The sequence below is a fragment of the Marmota marmota genome, unplaced genomic scaffold (genome assembly GCF_001458135.2).
Source record: "Marmota marmota marmota unplaced genomic scaffold, marMar, whole genome shotgun sequence".
Lineage (NCBI taxonomy): Eukaryota > Metazoa > Chordata > Mammalia > Rodentia > Sciuridae > Marmota > Marmota marmota.
The window spans coordinates 2,872,584-2,880,252 of record NW_025999863.1 but is presented as its reverse complement, the minus strand read 5'-3'; the positions used below and the strand labels follow the sequence as shown (position 1 = coordinate 2,880,252).

The 7,669-nt window shown below is 63.2% G+C and overlaps 1 long non-coding RNA gene across 2 annotated transcripts in view; it reads right to left on the bottom strand.

The window, feature by feature from the left end:
- Positions 1-3,550: 3,550 nt before the first annotated feature.
- The window catches only part of LOC125619421, a 6,471-nt gene continuing 2,352 nt past the window's right edge, over positions 3,551-7,669 (bottom strand). For both annotated transcript variants that reach the window (XR_007350972.1, XR_007350968.1), the window contains 2 exons: positions 5,472-6,879; positions 3,551-5,220 (listed from right to left, as the gene is read on the bottom strand). This is a non-coding gene — a long non-coding RNA (uncharacterized LOC125619421). The remainder of the gene's footprint in view (positions 5,221-5,471; positions 6,880-7,669) is intronic.

Here is a 7,669-nt window from a genome sequence, read left to right as displayed (position 1 = left end):
AGTGGCGGCGGGATCCTGGCCCCTGTCCCGCCCCCCACTCCCCAGTCCCCTCCCGCAGCTCGATGAGAGGGACCTGGTGAGCAGCCCCCTTGCCCCAGCCCCCTCCCTGCAGGGCCAAGACAGACAGACAGACAGCTGGACAGAGAGCTCGGAGGCTGCAGGGTCAGAGCAGGCTGCGGGCAGCCCCCGGGCAGTGGGCTCTGCGCTGCTCCCACTTCCCGCTGCTGCCCGCCAGGGCCCAGGCGAGGGCCAGGTGCGGCAGGCCAGCTCTGGGGAGCAGGGTCTCTGTCTGGTCCTTTGTGCCAGCGGCCCTGGGGCTCCCCCTGACTGCCCAAGCTGCAGGGCTGGCCTCGCCCTTCTGCTGGAGACCAGCGGGCAGCTCTGCAGGCCCAGGGCTGCCGCCTCCCTGGGTGACCCTGAGTACCTCCCAAGGCCCAGGCCCAGGCCCAGCCCCTGCCCTCCCTGGAGACCACCCCAGGAAGCCGTCCTGAGCCCCAGGAGGGTGAGGCCCTCCTCTGAGCAGTGGCGCCCATGGGTCCCCTTCTCCACTGTGTCCTTAGAGACTCCAGAACCTTCTGCCTGAAGAGCCAGGAGGAGGGGCAGCGTGTGACCCACCCCCAGGGCCCTGGTCCCCTCCTGCACCACTCCAGGGCCAGCCAGGTCAGGATGCCAGGCAACCCCACCCCCTGGAATCCCCCAAAGCCTTTCTTTGTGCCAGCTCAGGCCCCAGGAGGCGGCCCGGCCGCAGCCGCCCTCAGAGGTCAGGGCAGGCCTTCCCTGCCCCCGCCTGTCACTGGACCCTGCTCTCCACAGGCCAGGCCAGTGCCCTTGACCCAGTGCCACGTGGCAGCCACATGCACCGTGCCACTATTCCTACCAGCTGCTGGGTTGGTGGCCCATCCTGCAGAAAAGGGACAGGCTCAGAGAGGCTGAGCTGCCCACCCAGGACCACACAGCGAGACGCCACCGGCTGCCTCAGACCCTCGGAATCCAGCCCCCTGCATTCCCTGATGCCCACCAAGGGTCCCGAGGCTTGGAGGTCAGGAGTGTCCCCTGCCACTGAAGGCCTGCTCCCCCTGGCCTCCGGGGCACGCGGCACAACTCCCTGAGTCTCAGTCCCCGTCCCCAAGATGCAGACAACTGGAACCAACTTTGTCCTGGGCAGAGGCTGTGGTCAAGGCAGCGTCCCCGGGGCCAGATTCCAGTGCTTGGGCCTCTGGGCACAGGCTGCTCTGGAGAGAGCAGCCGGGGCTTCAGCTGGCCACCTGGCCTGAAGGCCTGCCCCTCCTCCTGCCGTCTTCTCTAGAACATTCCGCTCCCTCCACCTGGAACTCCCCTCCCCCAGCAGCCAGCGAAGTCACTGTCCCCGGTGCCCTGGGCGCCTGCCGTCGAAGCCCCAGTGCCTTGGTTCTGTGTTCCCTGCCGGGAACAGCGCGGGGGACAGGAAGCCAGCAAACACCGGGACCGGAACCCGGGCTGCAGGGACAGGTGGGGGCACGGGGCCTTCCTCTGCCTCCAGGAAGGAGGCCCAGGAGCCCAGGAGCCCCCGTCCTCCTGCCCACCTCAGAGGCTGTGCGCCCCTGGGTGGAGCCCCGCCCTTCTCTGGGCCTCGACGGCCCACCTGCAAGTCTGAAGTTGGTTCGAGGGGAGCTGGGCCGTGGGCAGGCGTCAGGAGGGGCCAGTCCCAGAAGCACCCCCCACGGGGAGAGGGGCCGAGGACAGAGCAGCTGTGGCCTCCCCTCCCGGCCCGCTGGGCCAGCCCTGGACCTAGGACACCTGGGGCAGCCGGCTGCGTGGCCTCCCCTCCTCCTCCCTGACCCATTGTTCTAGAGAGTCCCCCACCACCAGACAGGCAAGTGGCCACTCTCCCAGGGGACAGGGCTATGGACCAAAATAACCCAGGCCTTCCTTCCTGCAGGAGGCAGGGGCCACCAGCCGCAGGCAGAGCCTCCCCTGGGGCCTCTCCCCAGCACCAGTGTCCCTGGTCCCTGCTCACCAACCACTGTCCCATGTCACTGTGAGCCAAGGCAGCGCGCTGCAGCTTCAGGAACTTGGCTCACCACTCACTCAGTGGCTCAAAAAGCCTTTATGGAGCACCAACTGTGTACAAGGCACCAGGAACACGGCAAGCACCAAAAGAGACCCTGTCCCTGCCTTCCCAACGTCCCAGTCCCCCCGAGGTGGGGTCCTGGGCAGCAGCACCTGCCCTCCGCCACCGTAAGGTGAGACCAGGAGGGCAGAGCAGGGGCCTTCGCCCAGCACCAAACCAACCCCCATGAAGGGCCTCACCCGGCGCGGTCCACGCACACCGAGCACCGTCTGGCCACCAGCAGGAGCAGGGTGCACTATGGATGGACCTGAGGACCTTGTGTTCGGTGACAGCAGACACACAAGGCCACAGCGTGTGACCCAGTGACAAAAATGCCAGGACAGGGGGGGTCCAGAGACGAGTTGTGGACCTGTGGGTGCAGGGCTGGGGGAAGCTCTTGGGGCAGGCGCCTTTTGTGGTGATGGAAGGTTCTGGAACTCGACAGAGGTGGTGGCTGCACAATCTCGTGAACCCCTGAACTGGAGGCTGAAGTGGCGAGTTCTGTGGCCTGGGAATCCCGTCCCACTGGGCTGATCACTTAATGTCCGTGCCCTTACTGTGTTTTACAACTCACTCTATAAAACGATCAATAATCCCAGGAGCCGGGCACGGTGGGCCACGCCTGTCATCCCCCGGCTCGGGAGGCTGAGGCAGGAGGACCGCGGTTCAAAGCCAGCCTCAGCGATGGCGAGATGGAAAGCAACTCAGGGAGACCCTGTCTGTAAACAAAACACAAAACAGGGCTGGGCAGTGGCTCAGGGGAGAAGTGCCCCCGAGTTCGATCCCCGGTGTCAAAAAAGAAAAATAAATAAATAAGTAAATCTAAGGAATCAAAAATCAGAATTTGACCCAAACTGTAATTCAGAAAAAAAAAAAAGAAAAAGAAACTATTACACAAACTGAGGTTTGTAAATGGCTTCCCTGTTGCCAGGCGCACAGTGGGGCTCAATACGTGTTTCATTAAAGAGAAATTTCCATCCTAAAAGGCTGGTGGCCCTCGCTGATGGGACAGTGAGTTCCGGTGGCCCCGTGTGGCTAACCCCATCCCAGGACGGTCCAGCTCCTGCCTCAGGGGCCACACTGCAGGACTGTCCTCAATCTCTGAGCCACGCACAGGCCGCCTGGACGTGGTGGAGCCGAGAGGCTGCTCTGAGCATGGCTGGATGCCCGGGGTCCCTGCCCCTGCCCGCCACATGCAGAACATCCTGTTTTTCTCACACAGAGAGGACCCTGCAGATGTTTTTCCCCATCCCTGGGTCTGACCCCAGGGTGCTCTGCACTGGCCACACCCAGCCCTCTTCACATTTTGAGACAGGTCTTGCTCAGTTGCCCGGGCTGGCCTCAGGCACGTCAAGAGTTGGCAGGAGGGCTGGGGAGGTGGCTCAGCGGTAAGCGCTCGCCTGGCGTGCGGGGCGCTGGGTTTGATCCCCAGCACCACATAAAATAAAGATGTGTGTCCACCGAAAACTGAAAAATAAATATTAAAAATTCTCTCTCTCTCTTAAAAAAAAAAATAAAGCAGCTGTGAGTGACACACCTACTTAAAAAAAATTAAAAAGTGGCAAACTGTGATCCCCTGCCTGTTGTGTCAATAAAATTTTTTGTTTTTTTGGCTTTTTGGGTCCTGGGGATTGAACTCGGGGCCCTCGACCACCAAGCCCCACCCGCAGCCCTATTTTGTATTTTATTTAGAGACGGGTCTCACTGAGCTGCTTAGGGCCTCACCATTGCTGAGGCTGGCTTTGAACTCACCATCCTCCTGCCTCAGCCTCCCAAGCCACTGGGATGACGGGTGTGCGCCACCGTGCCAGGCAGCCAATGAAGTTTCACTGGCACTCAGGCACACCCCTTCATTCCCACAGTGGTCTCCACACGACGATCTACTGTGTGGCCCTCTCTAAAACACCTGCCAGCCCTGGTCTAGACACCCAGCAGAACAGTGAAACGAGCCCACCGTGTGTCCTCGCCCGATTCCCACGGTGTAGGTCGCCCTCGTCGGCCCAGTGCGGCCTGCTAACTGGGTATCAGGGATCGCCGCTGGAGGTGACGCCTGTCACTGCCACCGAACACCGAGAACCGCCCCGGAGCAGGGAGCAGCCACGTGCTGCGAGGTAGTGGGAAGTCCCTGTCTAAACACTCGCCTCTCTTGCTCTTTCATGGCACAGCACATTGAACAGGGTCCCCGCACTCAGAACTCCCGCACCCAGAGCTCCGATTCCGTGGGACTCACATGCCGGCCGAGCTGTGCGACCATCGCTTCTACCTCGTGCCAGAACATTCCATCGTCCCAAAAGGAGCCCGCCCCAGGAGCAGCCCCCACCCCCAGCCCTGCACCCAGGGGTCCCCGTGCCACCTGTGCACTCTTCTGTCATGTCCGTCTCCCTCACCAGGTGACACCTTGTGCATCGGGCCCTCACTGGTCCTCAGGGCCACCCACGTCCCGCTGGGTCACCTTACTCCTCTCTGTTCCCTGCCTTTACCCTCTTTCCTGGGGGGGCTGGCGGGCTCTGCGCTCCTGGGCCGCACCCAGCCCCCTTTATTTTAACAGAATCTATGTCCTGGGGCGCATGTTCCGTCATTTCTAACAACCGCGTGTTTAACGACGAGATGGCAGAGTGCCTGCCAACCCAGCAGTGGCCCCGGACAATGGCTGCCACTTGTCACCACCCCGGGGCACCCCCGTCCCATGAATTCTTCATGTCCCACACAAAGGATGTCAATAATTGATGGCGGCTCAGCAGGGCCAGCCGGCCCCGCCTCTCCCTCCCAGCCCTGCTGCGGGTGTCCCAGGGTGGCCTCAGCCCACCACGCCCAGCCTGCCATCCACCCCTCAGGCCTTGGGAGCAGGGCCACCTGCCCTGCAACAAGTGACAGAGGGGCCTGCCACACCTGGGGGCCACCAATGGTTCTCAAACTGGGTTCTCCGGGTCCTCAGGAGCCACCCCGAGAATGGGTGGGGTCCTCCTGCTGGCTGTCCTGGGGGCCAGGACACTCCCCACAGTGGACGTTCTCCACTGTAGAAAGCTGGGGGCCAAAATTCGACACTGGGACACCACAGCCCACCGCCAACCTGCAGGGGACAGACGGCTGCGGCTCGGCGTGGGCAGAAGGTCTTCAACAGCAACAGAAGCCTGGGGGCACCGCACAGGAAAGCGCCCTCAGAGGTGCCCCGGCTGGCACCCCCCTCCCCCTCCACGCCTCCATCCTGGCCCCTGCGCTCTGGCCCGACTCCCTCCCACGCCAGCCAGAGGGCGCCCGGGAACCCCGGGTCAGGCCCCTGCCTCCTCTGCCCACAGCCCTCCACCTCCCACCTCCCCAGGGCTCAAAGTCAGGTGGCCCCTGGGCCCACAAGGCCCTGCTCCTCCCGCCCAGTCCCCTCTACCTTGCACTCCCCTGCCGCAGCCACTCAGCTCCTTGCTGTGCCTCCAACAGGCCAGGCTTGTCCCGCCCCAGGGCCTTTGCACAGGCTGTACCTCTGCCTGGAGTGCTTCCCCACAGGTCTCCATGTGGCGGTTTCTTTGATGTCACTGAGGCCTCGGCTCATGTGTCACCTTCTCAGGAAGCCCTCCCAGATTCCCATTCAGACAAACGTCCCCATTTGTCTGGCCCGTTCCTCATCATGCAGCTCCAACAAATCACAGTGATTTTTCTGGAGAAGCCACAACCACTTCCCCACCCCAAGTGGAGCCAAGTGCGGGAGGGCACCACGTCCCCTTCTGTCAGCTGGGTCCCTGGTCCCTGCACCAGGTTGACTTGTCAGAGGTGCCAGAACCCATTGGTTGAATAAATAAGCAGAGGGGCACAATGTCACAGATGTCATCCAAGGGCCCCGTTGGCAGCCAGGGAGACTGAGGGCCAAGACAGACAAAGGGAGGCACCACTGAGTAGAGGTGGCCTGGCAAGCTCCGCTGGCCCACCCTGGCCCTTGGGAGTGGGAGCTCAGGGGCAGGTGCCCTCAAGGGGCCCTTGGCGGGGACTCACGGGACTCCCACCCTCCCAGCCCCCCATCATCTCAGGCCTCTCCAGAAGGACAAGGAGACCCGTGGGGAGCTGAGGCTCGCACCCTCGCCAGAGGCACCTGAGCTAGGCCCCCTGGTGGGGTTCCAGGGAGGATGTCCAGTGCGGGCTGACCCTGTGCGGGGCAGTGGGCACACTGGTGACTGCACCAAGACCCCCGCTCCTAGGCCTCCCCCAGCACCTGGCTGCACCCCACAGCACGAGCCGTTCTGGAGCACCAGACTCTGGGTGGGTCGCTCCAGGACACCTGGAGTTCTGACCTCAGGGTACACTCTCCCGGCCCTGGACCCCCCACACTGAACCAGGCAGCAGGCAACAGCGGCCCCACTGGGCGGGAGCCTGCTCAGGCCTCGGCTGAGAAACCAGGCCCAGGGCACCCGTCCCACCCAGGGCCACTGTGGCTCCAACAGCCACCTGGCTAGTCCCTTCGCTTAGGGGCGCTTCCTGTTGTCCAGTCAGTGCGTGGTCCAGCACTCACCAGCCAATGGCCGCGCAGCCTCCGGCCAAGCCCAGGTGTCCCGGGGCTGGGCGCAGCTCCGCGTTCCTGGGTTCGCCTCCTCCACCCTCCCAGCCGCCCGCTGCTGGGCAGGTTCTGGCCCAGCCCATTTTACTCAACTTGTTACGTTTGAAAGTTGGCGCCTGTGAACCTGCCGGGTGGCGGCAGGCGCAGCATGGGCCATGGCCCTGAGGCTAGGCAGGTCTGCGAGGCTGGCCCCAGGGGTGGCCACGGGAGGGAGCGTGGTCCTGCGCTGAATCCTCCCGAAGCCCTGTCACTGTACAGAGGAAACCAAGACCTGGAGAATGAGCTACCTGTTCAAGTGCCACCGCGGCCGGCAGAGTCGGGTCTACCTGAGCTCCCCAACCACTGGGCTGCCCGGCTCAGACCCTACGGCCACCAGCTGAGCTCCTGAAGTGACCACAGAGGCCTGTTTAAGGCTGGGGCTGCTCCCCACAGGGAAGATGCTGAGGAAAGGAGAATCAGGTGGACAGCAGACTCCACCCCGTCTCCGGTCTTCTCCTGGCCATTTGCTGGCTTCCTTCCAGGCCTCAGTTTACCCTCATGGGAAATGGGCCCAGTGAGCCACCACAGAAGAGGCCAGGAGGCCGGAGACGCAGGTCAGGATGCCTGCTAATGACCTCGGCGGCGGACAGCCCCAGTTCACTGCTAGTAACACTCAGTCCAAGGCCTCAGGCCACTGGCGAGCTTGCAGGGCCTGGCCCTGGCTGTCCTGGGTTCCTGGACCAGCCAGAACCCAACTCATTCCCACCTGCACACCTCTGGCGGCGCTGCCCACCACCCGGAAGGCCCTCCAGATCCGGAATCTGTCCAAGCACCTGCTGCCCTGCACTGTTAAAGGGGCAGAGTCCATCAAAGTCCCCAGGGGGTTGGGCACTGGTCCCAGAGCGGGTCCCCACGCCTGAGGTGAGGGCAGTTCAGATCCAATCTGTCTTCCCCTAACTCATAAGGCCCAAGAGTGCCCGAGACGGGGGAAACTGAGGGAGGAATGCAGACAGGCAGATGTAGGGTGCAGGGACATGAGGGAGGGGGTGGGGACATGAGGG